Source organism: Heliangelus exortis, chromosome 1, assembly GCF_036169615.1.
Source record: "Heliangelus exortis chromosome 1, bHelExo1.hap1, whole genome shotgun sequence".
In the NCBI taxonomy this organism is placed as follows: Eukaryota; Metazoa; Chordata; class Aves; order Apodiformes; family Trochilidae; genus Heliangelus; species Heliangelus exortis.
The window spans coordinates 178634727-178649574 of NC_092422.1; the positions used below are offsets into that span (position 1 = coordinate 178634727).

At 36.7% G+C, this 14848-nt stretch overlaps 1 long non-coding RNA gene across 1 annotated transcript in view; it reads right to left on the bottom strand.

The window, feature by feature from the left end:
- Positions 1 to 563: 563 nt before the first annotated feature.
- Positions 564 to 14848, bottom strand: part of LOC139791508 (uncharacterized) — a 63785-nt gene continuing 49500 nt past the window's right edge. Inside the window, exon 3 of the long non-coding RNA XR_011723947.1 lies at positions 564 to 714. This is a non-coding gene — a long non-coding RNA (uncharacterized lncRNA). The remainder of the gene's footprint in view (positions 715 to 14848) is intronic.

A 14848-nucleotide genomic window follows, 5' to 3' on the forward strand; every position in this document is an offset into this window, starting at 1 on the left:
TGGGTTTCCTTTTATGGTTTACGTGGCTTTTTTCTGGAGACCATTTTATGGAAAATAATCTTGCTTTGGGTCACTTTTGGAGATACATGCAGGACTGTCAGGCAGCACTGCTACCTTTCTGTGTGCATTAACTCCTCAATCTTAGAGAAGTAAAACATGTTTTGTAGCTGTGGTACATGGCTATGAAATTTAAACCATGAAAACAAAATGAGTGTATAAAATACTCTGTCTGATGCACCTCTCAGAAGAGACTGAGCTTTGTTTACAAATGCTTACAGATAAAGTTCTTCCCTATTGCCATCAGTGGAGATGTAGGTGTTACAACCCCCCAGTTCTGATTTTCAAGAAATACTTACTGTGAGTTGCCATATGAAAATATGTCATTTTTCTGTTCTCTGTTTTTAGGATTGAAATTAGTTTCTCAGATCAGCTAAAGGAACAAGTGGCACAATGGGTTACATTTGGCACAGAACTCTTCTACCTTAAATGGTAGAAGGAAGGAAGGAGAACTGGAGCTACCTATCTCAGAGCAAACATCTGTACAGTCATCAGGAGGCAGACACATTTGGTAGCAGTTTTTCTTCTAAAGGAATATGTATCAGGCAGTGACAGATCACTTACTGAAATCAACGTCCTGAGCGATGCTTTCTTCCTAACATCTGTGTTTAGTTGAGGATTCCAGCTGACAATAGTTACATTTGCAGACACTAGAGGCTAAAAATTGGGATTAAATGATTGATAGCTTTCTTTTATTACTCAGCTAGAAGATTCATATCAATTGCACTAATGCAGATTTGCAAACAGTCCAGATTTACATAATGATTTGATAACACTATAGCAAGTATTTGCTTTAAGGGAGGACTGCAGCAAGTATCACTTTATATTCCGTTTCCTTATTCCAACCATATACTCTCCACACTTTTCCACACACATGCTGCATTTTTCAGCCTGAATTCCTCTGTTTCTGAGCTTGCATGAATGCTTACAAAATATGCACTTCCAAAACAGGATACCAGAAGCTCCAACATCTGATGCATTTCTATTAACTATTTACTTCAATATCTAATGTGACATGGACCAAGGGCAGGAGAAAGGGAAAAAAGGGAAGAGATGGTCAATTATTCATTGTGAATAATTAATTCAATGAATTTGTTCAAATAAATTATTTGCATTTATTTCATTACGCTACAAACTCCTAGCATCATGCATGAAATATTAAAATGTGGCAGGAAAGATACCATATAGATCTATAAGAATGAAATCAGAGATAAGGCTTAAAGAGACCCTATAGTCAGATAAAAAAAAAAAAAAAAATACCAGAAGTTAAATCCTCAGTTTACCCTCCCTTTAACCCCTTACTTGCCCTGGTCCCAAGATTGAACACAACTGTTTATATTAAAAAAACACCATTTCTGCTGCGTTCAATGAAAAGAGTCATATACTTATTAAATGTTATTCACATTTGAAGTTGTTTTTTTTTTTTTTTATTTAGAATCAGGAGTTTTGACTACAGAGGTGAGGAGTCTATTTCAAATACTTCAACACATTGGTTAGACTGTATGCATCTCTTCACCTAACGATCTTCCTTCATCTTTCAATGTGAGATCATTACTCTGATGTACCAAGACTGAGGCCTGTATACAGATTCTTCTGTGGTATTTTCTGGTCTGCCCATTACTCTAACAAAAACCACATCCAGCTAAGCCTTTAGCTGTGTCTGCATGGCAGAGTGCACGTGGCTGAAAAACAGTAAATCTTATGAGGGCTATTGCAGCATCAGTGTATTGCCGATCATGAAATAATATGCCCTGAGAAGATTCTGAATTTTTGATTGATGTCACACTGCCCAGGTTTGCTAGTTCAAAACCTGCCTAAAAGGAGATTGTGTGTCCCTAAAATCTCCTATGCAGATGTGCCTTTTGACTGACTTTTCCCCTAGACTAACTTCAGTGTGATTTCCTCTACCACAGGCTTCAGTTGGCTGGACTTTTATCCTTTGTTTCTAGCTCATCTAAAATCTGATCATCCTGCCAGCTCTTCTGACACACCAGAGACTTGTCTGCTCCTGTTTTACCACTTTTAATTCCAATATAAGTATTATTAAACAAAATGTTCTATTAAATTTTAGTCATGGCACTCCATGGCACACTACATAGGTGGCATATGCAGCCTCCATATGCATCCTAAAAATGGTATGTTTTGAGTAAAGTATGTGTGTTCCCACAACTATTACATGCCATTTTTACCTTTAAAACATATCTCTTTTTGTATGTCATACACGTTTCCATCTTTCCTCAACTGTCAATACAAACAGTGATTCAGGACATAGGATAGGAAACTGCTTTCCTTCAATCTGCTCATGCTTATCGAGAGAGCTTGCAATGGAGTTCTCTTATTTCCATAAGCACTCCAGCATTATTACCTTCCTTAAATGTTATGTTCTTGTTTTAGATTTCCAAAGATCACTTTTTCCTGAATCACTATCACCTCTCTTACCTTCAGCAGCCACATACATGTCTGGTGTTGAATAAAATATTTTTTAACTCTACTAAGTGCTGTCTGTAAACTTACACAGTGTGATCTAGTTTCTAGTGGTATCACCACTTTTCTATTTAAATTTATTCTTAGGTAACATATGAAAATTGTACCAGACAAAAAAATCCATCAAGGTATTTCAAAATGCTTGAACTAGTAATGTTAACTAGAATGTCAAAAATTTGTAACAGAGATTTTAATTGTGTTAATATACTCGGTTCTTTCTTTAAAGTTTAAAGTCACTAATTTCTTAATTCACTTAAACCTAGAGCATGAACCACTCAAACTCATCTGCCAAGTCAAGAATCCTGATAAAGCAAAGTCTCCTATGTTTACTCAGGATCTTATTTTTTCAACTCCTGCCAGAGAGGAAGGTTCAAAAAGTCATATTCCCATCAAGGAGTTCAATACCTTTACACACAGCTGTGTTTTTTTGTTTGGTTTTTTTTTGTTTTGTTTTGTTTTTGGTTGTTGGTTTTTTTTTTTGAGTTAAGTCTGGTTTCTAGAAAATTGATTATTGATAGGTTGATACTGTTGATATGATTAAAGATTATTGGTTTAAGAAACACTCTTAGAAATATGTAAGGTAGATATCACTTCAGACAACACTACAAATGAGCAATAGTTCCTGAAAATTGTAATAAAATATTTTCAGGTCTCCCATTTTATTCATAGTATTTTAAAAAAACGGTTTCCAGGCAAAGACCTGTGTCGTTATCTATTCCAAAGTGCTCAGCAATCCACAGCTGACAAAGACAGTACTTCTGAAATTTTCACACTTCATTTAGATGCCCAAATAGAATTTGAACACTTAAGAAAACCTAACTACTATTCAGATTTTTAAAATAGGAGTTGGTAGGTGATAAACTTTTTGGAAAAACTGATAGTGTTCCAAAGAGAGATTATCCGAAACTCTTGCCCTGTAACTTTGAGCTGCTATAATAATGCTTCTCCTTAATACATAACAGATATTTTTACAGCTCATTTACTAACTGTATTACACACTGAAAAACCCTGAAAACAAACTTGGAAAGAATGTGGTATAACAGTGGAAATCTGATGCTCTGAATCTTGCATTTTTTGTTTATACCCGTTGACAACACAAATGGAAAGCATTGTGGATTTTCATAGGCTTTGCAAAATTTTTGGTTAAAATAATGGCATTTATTAGCTGACTATTTAGCTTGGAGTCAGTAAAGAGAGGGTTTCAACCTGCACTGCTTTTTAGTCTTCTTTTCCAGGTTATTAGACATTACAAGGAAGTACTTTTTTTGATGAGAGATGTGTAGTTAAGAGGATCAAACTCTGTCCATGAACACTACAAACAAGTCCAACAGGTGTTTTTTTCCAAACAGTTAACAATGAGAAGAGCACTCACAGGACACCATAAAACAGTTGACAATCAAGGAAAAATATGTTAAATCACCTGGAAAGGAGGGGATTTGGTGTGTTTACATGAGTAAGAAAGGATGTATATTAGAGGAAAAAAAAGTCTGAAAGACAAAACCAATGTGACAAAGACAAAACCAATGTAACTACTCTTTTTCTGCAGGCCAGGTAAGATCAGGAGGCTTTCCTCAATTGTTCTTTGTAGGTTAGGTAGTACAGAAATAGTTGATCAGTACAGTGATCTTGTGCGAGTGCTTAAAGGAGGGACATCCACAAAGAAGAAACATGCAAAGGAACATCAATAAACTGAAGGAGTCCTTTTGGAAAATTTAGCACACTGATAAACATTAGAGTACTTACTGAGATAGGCAGGTTTCTTCAGGAGAATTTGACAATATCTAGTTCCTAAGTTGTACTTATGCATCTCTCAAAAAAATACCAAAACCCAGCCCACATCATCCAGGTCAGCATAGAGCTGTACAGAGCTGTCTCTGGTAAAATAGACTGATTTGTTAAAATTAGCCTTGTCAAGGAATAAAACACTTTCTATAAATAATCCCTACGGGTGAAGTTTCACAAGACAGGTAAGGTAATACTACTAAATGAAAAGGTCCTGCTTCTCCTTTCTTTCATCTTCTTTTCAGGACCTTTTTTTTTTCCTAGCCAATTTAACTAAATAAAATATTAGCTATATACTGCTTTTCAGGGAGCAAGAAGAAGGATTTATCTCTGTATGTATGTATGTATGTATGTATTTACTTATTTTTACTCTTTTAATGAAAAATTCACTTATCATTGAGTCTAGAGACCTGTGGATCCTGTACCCACACAAGGATAAAGGAACAGTAGACTGTTCAAAACAAAGATGAAGATACCTGCACTGCATTTCATATATCTGCACTCTAAGTATCTCTATGGATATCTCAGACATCTGTTACAGTACTGTACTAACACCTATCTAACAGACCTTTGATCACACTTCCCTGAACTCCCTACCAGTTATAAACATCTGTACTCCCTACCTCATGACACTTCCTCTGGAACATCTGAATATCAGCAATGTTAACTTTCTGTATTCTCCCTTTTAGTGAGAAAAAAGGTTTGGTCCTTTAATTATGCCATTTGCTATCATCAAAGAAATTAAAATATATCCTTCATTATGTTATCTCAGCCTGTATTAATAGCAGGATCTCCTGACTCGTCCTTAAGGATACAACACTTAAACAATTAGTCATGATAGGGAAGCGAAAAGGATGGTGCTTTCATTGGAGATTACTAATGTGTCAGACAAATGCATTTCTCACTTGAGAAAATGGTGAGGTAGAGTGTAATGAAAAACTCTGGAATTTATTTTCAAAACATTTTCACTTATTTTCTCTGCAATTATACTAAATATGCTTTTGAAATTAATTTCTGTAAAATAATGCTGCTTTTTTCCATAGGTTGATAGCACCAGATAGAACCTGATCTCTTATGCAAAACTATGATTAACATTAACTGGCAATAGAAACTGGTTATAGATTTTTGTCTCAAAGTCAACACATCCAATTGCTTTTATTAAGAGACAGGATTTATAGAGCCCTGAGTCTTATTCTTTGTTTAGAGATGATGAGAAACAGGAATCTTGATAGAGTTTTATTCTTACAAGAGGATGAAAGGTTAAAACTGGCAAGGACCTATGGGCGGCCACAGCCATTTCAAGAAGATGGGAGAGAGGAAAGCAGATAAGGGTGTGGTTTCATTATTGGATTAACTAGTTATAAAACTGGGCTGCTGCCACAAATAATGTTCCTCCTCCCTTCCTGAGCTCTCACACTTGTACAGCTACCAACTCAGATCAGCTCTCTGACTCAGGTGAAAAAACAAGGGATTTATTTATCTGCCACTTTGACTCACAGAGGAGCCACACAAATGCAATGCTGATGCAAGTGATGATTGTGAAAACTACCCTAGGGGAATAGGATGGAGTTTCGGAAGGTCAGAAACTCTCAGTATTATTGTCCAATGCAAATAAGTTCGGTAGTCCCTCCTCTCAGGAAAATACTAGTTTGTTTCTCTAAGGAGGTTTTATAGCTTCTTCTAACTCATTGCAGTGATTTTAATTTCTCTGCACCATTTTGAAAACCTATATTGTTGTTTGTTTAAATCACAATTTCATAAACCATATTTATGATTCTTAAGGATTTTGTTGTGTTTTCCCACCTGCTGTGTATAGTTTAAGATTTCTGTATAATCCAGAATCCACTTAAGTAGCAAGAGATATTTATTTAGACCATCCTTCTCCTTAGTGAGCCCTGGATTCTGCAATGTACTGTACCATATTTATCTCAGTTGATGAGTATCACTCCCTGCAGCAGCCCACAGAGTAATTTTCCCAGCCTAGAGGAATCATGTGAAGGAGAAAGCTATCACACACATTGCTGTGCTTCAGACCTTCACAAAGCCAGGACAAAACTTCTGAAAAACGCTGAGACTTCCCAATGTATCAATGTCCAAGAACTGTAACAATATGGAATTCCTTAACTTCCAGTTTAAATAAAAAACAACCTCAGAGTTACATTAATTAGGAATTTTGCCCAGGCTTCTGTCAACTTAATTTCTTATGGATGCCAGTAGGTTCAATGAGTTATTATGGATGTTAATGACTAGCACAGGAAAAGGATGCTTCACGTTTGGCTGTTTTTTTTCTTTTTTACTTTGGCCACCTCTGTATTCTGTACTGCACAAAGAATTTGTGGTGAAAAGGTTTTGATAGAAGCATTTAGCATTGATAACTAACTTACTTATGCAGGGAAATGGAATAAATCAGTCCTAATGTGATAGCGTGATGATAAAGAAAGTAGACTTGGAATAAATTTCCCTATCAACGAGAAGTCATGGAAGATGATAGCTCAAAGCCACCTTTACAGTAACTGAGCAATCTCATGCAACTCAGAAGATGTAAACTACTATCTCAAAGGCTCTTTATAGATTTAGATAGTCTTGATATTATTGAATTTACAAATCCAGCTATTGTCTTGCTCTATGTAATCTGCTGTTAGCCTTGTAAATTTGTTTCTTACAATAAATTTAATTATTTTTCCCTTGCACATCTTTATTCAAGAAATTCTTCAGATTCCTTGTCTATATAAAGATTTACATTCTGAGTAGATAATTTGGGTTAACATAAATTAGTAGCTAAATTTCACTTCTGTTGTAACTTGGAAGACCAAGAGGATCATACACTAACATCATTCACAAGTCAGTCCTGCTGATAATTCCTTCGTCTGAATCCTTCTCATCTTTTTCATCTGGTACAGTCTTAAATCTCATGGCATTCGAATCAGCCTGGGTACTCCAAGCCCCACAATGCCCATATAAGCTCAGTCACTTCTGGTTTTTCCAATTTACCTTAATCTTGGCCCTAGTATACAATAGAAAATCACACTGATCTAGACACTTACAGATACTTCCTTGGCCCCCATGACACTAGAATTTCTTTTGCCATTTTATTTTCCCCTCTAGGTGTGACTCGGTGTTTTTATTCCCAGTTCCATCTAATTTGTGATCTGGAAAGACTAGAGGGATTTTATTTTTTAATAATAGAATGAGTTTACAAAGTAGATTTCATCACTATAGATGTAAGCATTTCCTTAGCAGGGACTGTGAAACAGTTGTTATTTTAGAGTTGATTAGCTGTGAAATAGTTGAAAATGAAGAACAAAAAGCTCCAGTACAGTTGTCTCATTCCATTCCTTAGCACAGAGTGATGCCAAAAACTGGCATCCAAAGACAGTATTACCCTTCCAAGTTCATAGCTGCAGAACAACAATATGCAAATAATAATGGAAAAATTAGTTTAGCTTCATTAGCATAAGATGGGCTGCAAATATTTTTAATAAACTATGTTTAATTTCCTAATTCAAACTTTCAGCATGGCAGGAACTTATTTCAAACTCTTAACTGAATTCCTAAGTACCTACTAGTAGGCCAGAGAAAAAAAAGCAAAGTTTGTCTCAACTTTCAGTGCAGCCATTTCAGGACAAGGTCAGTAACCAATCTAAACTACTTCAAAAATCCCTATATGATGTGACACTGTTTGGTCATTCAGGAGTTTATCTATATTGGGATAGTTACATGTTGATGTAAAGCAATTCTTTGGCATACACATTCACTGATCTGAGACAGAAGGGGTGAATTGGGAGAGAAAAGCAATGTCACATCATATAGGGATTTTTGAAGTTGTTCCAGATGACCTACCATGGTTCTTTGGCACTGGGTAGTGCCATGAAAAGTTAGGTCCAAAAACAGTAGAGACCACTATGTACAGTAGCTGAGCTAAGTAGGATGGATTTTATTTTGTCTCAGCCTAGAAACCCTCATCCTACTGCAAGACCTTCAAAAGAGAACAAAATGAAACGAGATTTTTCAAGCCAAAGAAGCTAGAACCTATAAAAGGAATAAAAAGTTTTGGGTACACCAAAATTAATGAAGCCTAATTTCCTACTGATTTAAGTTTTACTGTTGGCAGTAATCTTACTGGAGATCTTTCCTCCTAGGTGGACAAAATCTGAGTCTCTCACTGTCATGCAGTCATAAATAACAAATGGATACCTAGCTGTTTCCCTCTGTGGGAAGAAATGTACAGATTGTGTCGTTCCTTTACTCAGCTGTCTAATTTTCTCAATATTTGGAAATATGCATCTGTCTTCAAGATTCCTACAACTCTATTAAATTTATTGAAGTTAGTTATCATTTAAAGAGGCTTATTTTCTTTTAATTTTTTTTTTTTTTTTTTTTTGGTGGTGGAGATAGAGAGGCAACCTGACATTTGTAGAAAGAGGATGTTTTCATAAGCTGCATCTTAGGACTTCAAACTCAGCTTCATTTCTAAAAAAATGTGCCTTCTCTGAAAGTTCATGATAGTTTTAAGGTAGTAAAAATGACATCAATATGTACAAGCAATTGAATAGTCAGCAAGTCACATCTAAATAATATGATGCATCTGAAATGCTTGCTTATTGTGATAATAAGTTCCAATGGATCAGTATAGTTAAATAAGCATGAGTAGGAATGATACAATGAGCTCAAGATGATCTGTTCAAAGATTATGAACAGGAGGAGAAATATGTTACACACCAGGACCAAAGGAAAAAAGAAAATTTATGCCTATCAGAAAGTAATCAAAACTGAAGGAGGCAAAAACTTGATAAAATTTGACTAAAATTCAGGTATAATTTGATTTATTAGTGTGTTCAAGAATTTTCCTTAGTCTTACGGATCCTTAGTTGTCAAGCATTGCTGAGCTGTGAGACACATCACTTAAATACCTTTGTGTGTCTTGCAATTCTTTTAGGACTTTATTCTACATCACTGAAAATAACAAAGAATTCATTAATGTTATTGCCTGCTTGTATTTATTAATACATATAGGTAGATGTTATTTATGCTACAGTAGAATACTTATATACTTCAGATACTTCAAATACTTATATATTAAATACTGCAGGCAAAGCAGACTTATAATAATGAAAAAATAATATAATTTTCTGTTAGGCTGAAAATGGAAACTGAATGAAGAAACAAATAGTGTAGAAACAATATGAAAATTTTTTTTGCATTTTCTGGAAAAACACAAAATTAAAATATTCCTGCAAAATGTTTTTCTTGACTTGAACTAGCAATGAAATCCCATTGTATATTCCATTTAGTAAGTTAATTTATCTTAATTATAAGATAAGAAAAAACAAAAAAAACACCTTTGATAGAAATATATAAGATTTTGAAATTGTTTAGTTTGACAATGCAGAAATTAAGTTATTAGTCTTATATGGAAGTGTAGGCCCATGCTTTCTTAAAAAAACTGGTTAGGAGTCTTCCACAAAGATTAAACTGTAGATTAAAAAGATGAGGCTGATAGACAACTCTACCATCTCCTTCTCACAGAAAAGGGAAATCTTCATTACAGATTGATCTAGAGAGGTTTTGCAGATAAACCAAACCTCAACCTACTCATGAAACTTAAAGAGATGAGGAAAATATGCATGAGTAGGAAACATCTGTCAAAGGTCCTTTTTACTGGTCCCCTCATTCTATATTAGAATCTACTATCAGTTATTGCAGTTATTTTACTTTCCTTTTAGCCACACTCTTTGATGTGTTCATGGGTGATAAGGGAGGGAGATGAAGGGGAGAGTTAAATAGATAAATTGAATACTCTTTATTCTACACAGAACTTTGATCTTCACAAAAAAAAACCAAAAAAAAAAAAACCGAACTGCTGCAAAGTATAAACTCTGCCAAGATAAATAACTCTGTCTTCTAGCATAGAAGTTTCCCCAAGGCAGAGTGGTAAGGACAGTGGTCACAATTCTGCTTTAATATTTTAGTGTCACCTCTGTAGCCTTGGGTAGGCTGGTGATCAATAAGTAAAATTAATTATGCAAAATGCATTGTTAATAAGCAGTAGATTTGCATAAGGAGCTCCCTGAAGATAGTAAAAGAGTTAAATTAAAACTACAACCAGAGAACTGTAATAAAATACAAACATGCATTTTGTTTACTTGTGTAAAAGCCAGGACCATGGCAACTTGATGTAGGTAAGACCTCTGAAAACAAACGCAAAACAAATAATAACTTCTATAATTATCAATTCACTTATCCAGGATTCCAGTAACCAACTAGTGGATTCCATACCCACAAAAGGCAATTTAGCATTTACATATTGGATCAGTTTTTGTGACTGGTTACATCACGATACTTCTGCTTCACTCTACAGTTGAACTTGTCACAACCATTCTTACTTTCCCACTGTACATGCAGAATGGAAACTAAGGCAACATTTCAATTATTACTAATGATGAGTAATAAGCTACAGTTTTTTTTCCCAGGTGATTTACATCTTTTATGTGATGATGAAGAATTTTAATTTTGTCACTGTCATTAGTGAGATTTCAACACCAACAAAAGCAAAGTAAGAAACTTGCCTGTATAATCAATCTGATCTTTTAATATGCCTAGATTGGCACATTTGACTCCAATGTATAACTTTGAAATAAAAAAAAATCCTGTATTACAGTCTTCTTATATCCCAGGTTGATGAAGGCTTAAGATCTGAGATACTTTTTTTGCATTCCTGAATGTCTATAACATATATCCAAAATCTAAATATGATAAATTATTTTCAAGAACAACAAACTTATTTAGAAAAGGTTTTGATGGCTAGTAAAAATAAGCAATATCTGCAGATTTGTTTAGGTTGCTATCCCTAGCATAAATATTTATGAACAGTCTATGGGACCTGGTAGGATTCATCCCAGGGTACTGAGAGAGTTGTCCAATTATTATGAGACCTTTCTCAGTTATTTATTACTGGCATTGGGAATCTGGAAAGGTCCCAGTCAACTGGAAGCTAGCAAATGTTATTCCAGATTTCAAGAACAGCAAGAAAGAAGACCCTAGTAATTACAAGCCTGTCAGTCTTCAGTGCTTGGTAAAATTATAGAGATTATTCTGAGGGTCACTGAAAAACACTTGAAAGACAGGTAGTCATCAGTCAAAGGAAATATAGGTTCATGAAGGAAAAGTCATACCTTACTAATTGAATATCCTTTCATGACAAGGTTACCGGACTAGTGAATGAAGGGAAGGCATGGATGTGGGTTTTTTTAGGATTTTAGCAAACCTTGTGACACTGTCTCTTACAGTATTCTCTCACAGTATGTTCAGCATACAGCTAGCATGTACGTATTATAAATAGGTGAACAACTGGCTGAAAGGTTGGTTTCAGAGAGGATGTAGCAAGTGCAGTAACATCTGGCTGATGCCAGTCACTAGTGGAATTCCACAAGGCTCAACTTTAGAGACCTTTAGTTTTCTTCCATATTTTTATAAACAACCTATATACACTCATTAAGTGCATACTAAGTAAGATTGTTGGGAATACAAAAAAAAATACCAAAAAAATTAGGAGGACCTCTTTATTTCCTTGAAGCTACCCTCAGGCCTACAGAGAGACTTTGATAAATTAGAGCACTGAACAATAACCTGGGAGCAGCACATTAGTATCAGCTGGCCAGCTTGGTGAGATGGGCTTTAAACTGAAGGACCTGGAGGGAGGGATCTAAAATGGCAATGGTCCAACCACCATCATGGGAATTAGAGCCCATGCCAACAGAAAGGTGTCCAGATCATTAACCCATCTGAAGTGCATCTGTACCAATGCAGGCAACACGGGAAAAAGTAAGGGGAGCTAGAAGCCATGATGAAGCAGGAAAGCTATGATGTAGTGTCTGTCACTGAAACGTGGTGGGGTATCTCACACAACTGGAGTGCCACTGTTGATGGCTACCAACTCTTCAGGAAGGATAGGAAAGGAAGAAGAGGTGGTCAGGTGGGCCTGTATATTAGAAATTGTTATGAACGTTTAGAACTAGACAATAATGAATTAGAGATGCCAAAGCTCAGTTAGAACTAAATCTGGCCATTTCTGATAAGTATAATTAAAAAAATGCTTTATACAAAATTAATAATAACAAAAGAAGGGTCAGGAAAAATCCCCATTCCCTGTTGGATGAGGGGGGGGGAACATAGTAATGGAAGACAAAGAAAAGTCTGAGGTTCTTAAAATCTTCTTTGCCTCAGCCTTTAACAAAAAGACTGGCTACCCTCAGGGCAGCTGGGCTCTTGAGCTGCTAGACAGGGATGGGGAGCAGAATACCCCTCTTGTAATCCAGGAGGAGGTAGTTAGTGACCTGTTGTGCCACTTAGGTCTCAACAAGTCTAAGATTCATCCTAGGGTTCTGAGTGAGCTGGCAGAAGAACTGGTTAAACTGCCCTCCATCAGTTATCACTGGTTCTGTCTGACTGGGAAGGTCCCAGATGACCAGAGGCTGGCCACAAGAAGGGCTGGAAGAAGGATACAGGGAACTATAAGCCTGTCGGCTTGACCTCAGCTGAGCATGACCACTGTCACCCTGAGTGTCATCAAGCAGCATGTAGAAGACAACCAGGGGATCAGGCCCAGCCAACATGGACTTAGGAAAAGAAGGTCCTGCCTGACCAGTCTCATCTCCTATGACCGGGTAACCCACCTAGTGGATGAGGGGAAGGCTGTGGTTGAGGTCTGCGTAGACTTCAGCAAGGCTTTTGGCGCAGTATCCCACAGCATCCTCCTGGAAAAGCTATCAGTCCATGGCTTGGACAGGTGCACCACTTGTTGGGTTAAAAACTGGCTGGATGACTGGTCCCAGAGAGTGGTGGGGAATGGTGCTGCATCCAGTTGGTGTCCAGTGACCAGTGGTGTCCCCTAGGGATCAGTACTGGGCCCAGTCCTATGCAACATCTTTATTGATTACCTGGATTGAGGGCATTGAGTCTACCCCTTGTAAATTCAGAGATGATACCAGACTAGGGGGGGAGTGTTCATCTGCAGGAGGGTAGGAAGATGCTGCAGAGGGACCTGGACAGTCTGGGTTCTAACTCCATGATTCCAAGATTTGTGATTTACAGATCAAGACCAAGATCTTGATCTGGAAAAGAAGTGCATTTTATTTCTACCAGGCAGATTGACAAGAAAAAATAATGTAATTGCCTGGTGAAGGCAGCATCAAAAACATGGAAATAGAGAAGACCTGAAGCTTGTTTCCAAATGCAGGCAGGTGATGTGAATTTATCTGGGTCAGTTTAACTTACAGAACTATTGGTTACCTACAGGGATTAAACTCTTCCCACGTAAGGAACAACCTTTTAAGAAGACACAGAAAGTTCATTGGTGCACCACTAGCCACATGGCAGGAACTGATCATTATGTGTCCAGTTCCTGTGTCATAAGTTAGTCAGTAACCACAGGAACCTGGAAAATTCCTCTTAGCTGCAGATACTGGAAATTAAAGAAGCACAAAACTAATATAGTTCAAGCCATTACCAGTATGGTATAATGAATACTCCAGCAATTTGTCCAGTCAAAATTTAAATGTGTGTGATAGAGAGAACTTCCTCAGTTTCTCTCTCAAGAGACAGTTTTACACAATGATAAATAACAGGTACTTGGAACAGACATTTTAAAACAGTGGATATGCATTCCACTCAGTTCTGCACCTTTCAGAATTTTGCTTGTAGTTTACTTGGTATTATTTACCTCTTTCAATCTCTCCTTATTCATCATTCCCTCTAGCTTTTTTATCACTAGTAGATTTTTGTTTCCTTCATATTTGTCAATATCCTTCACCAGTGGAGGGATAGAACCACTTGCACTCGTTTAGGTGTGTGTTCTAAACAATTACATACCAAAGTGTTATTTACAAACTCACTGATATATGTGCAGTGATATTTGCCAGGAAAGGATAGCACACTGCTCCAAATGCTATCCTGGATCTCAAAAAGATTTGTCTTCAATTCTTTGTAAAAGCAGAGACATCCTCTGCAAAAAAAATCTCTACAGTTAAGTGCAGAAAAGATTCTTAGGTCAGACCTGCCCTGTTCATTGCTGGTCAGGACAGTGATGACTGAGCAGTCCACAGGTCTCCAGGTACCTCTTCACAACAGAATGTAGAGTTCTATGTTTGTGTCCTGGCCCAGCAGAGGTATTTTATTCAGGTAACTGACTGTTTGTATGTTTCTAATTCACTTATATCAGGTGAATTAGTGCAGTGACTCCACTCTGAGAAAGGAGCTATTGACTTGGTTGATTCATCTCCAGAATGTCCAGGGCCACACCCAGTGAGCATGTTACTCAGGTATTTTAGACCCATTGCAATCTCACTGCATCTGTGTGAACCTGATGGCTCACTGTTCGTGTGGTTTCAGAAATTAAGATAATAATCTAATCTCCAATCAGATGCAAAGGTATTGTTCTGTTTCTGGCAGCAGCCCTGAATTATCTGCAACACAGTGCTGTGAATAACACAAACATGACCCATCTCAAAGGTTACTGCTACAAAATGAA